Genomic DNA, 899 nt, shown 5'->3' on the forward strand with positions numbered 1-899 from the left:
AATATGAACTTCTGCTGTTTTAATAAATAATACTGACTCATGATACAAAACTTAGAAACTTTAGAATTGGTTATTATTCTTCTGTACTGAATTCAGTTCAGTTCTCTCCCATTAAAAACTGATGGTAGGTATTTATTAGCATCTTGGCATTATTAAAAGTCATAAAGGACAACATGGCTTTTATATTTCATTTTTTATGAGTGTAAAAAGGGTTTAATGACCAGAGATAATAAAAGCAGTGACAAATTATCATACAAGAAAAACATTTCTAAAAAAGTGTCCTCCAAAAATCTTTCACATAAACATTAAACAATGTAACGGCAATGAGTTTAAATATGAATTTAAATATGAAAAAAGTATATGTAAATTTATTAATTTTTTGAATTAACTTTCCACTCTGAACTTTGGAACCTTCGAAGAACTTATTTGTAATTTTCAAGTTTTTAATATTGATAACAATACTGACAAAATATCAGGGGGCAAGCTTTTTTGTTTTATTAATTACTGATTAGTAATTTGGACCTTACTTTAACATTAAACCAAAAGATAAACCACCAAAATAAACAATTAAATAACTAAATGTCATATAAGTGTACCCAGGGACGTTTCTAGGCATAGGCGAGCTAGGCGGTCGCCTAGGGCGCCACGAGCTGAAGGGGCGCCAATGAGCGCACGTACTGGCACTTTTAGCAGGGGTTGTGCGCTTTTCCACTGCATGGTACGGCACAGTACGGCTCGGTACGGTTCACTTTTGGGGGGTTTTCCACTGGGTACAGTACCTGGTACTTTTTTTAGTACCACTTAGGTTGGGGTTCCAATGTCACTTTTACACTGCGTGGAACAACATGGTTCACTTGGAACCTCAACCGAGGTGGTACTAAAAAAAGTACCAGGTACTG

Source organism: Sinocyclocheilus grahami, unplaced genomic scaffold (assembly GCF_001515645.1).
Source record: "Sinocyclocheilus grahami isolate Dianchi unplaced genomic scaffold, SAMN03320097.WGS_v1.1 scaffold648.1, whole genome shotgun sequence".
Classification (NCBI taxonomy): Eukaryota; Metazoa; Chordata; class Actinopteri; order Cypriniformes; family Cyprinidae; genus Sinocyclocheilus; species Sinocyclocheilus grahami.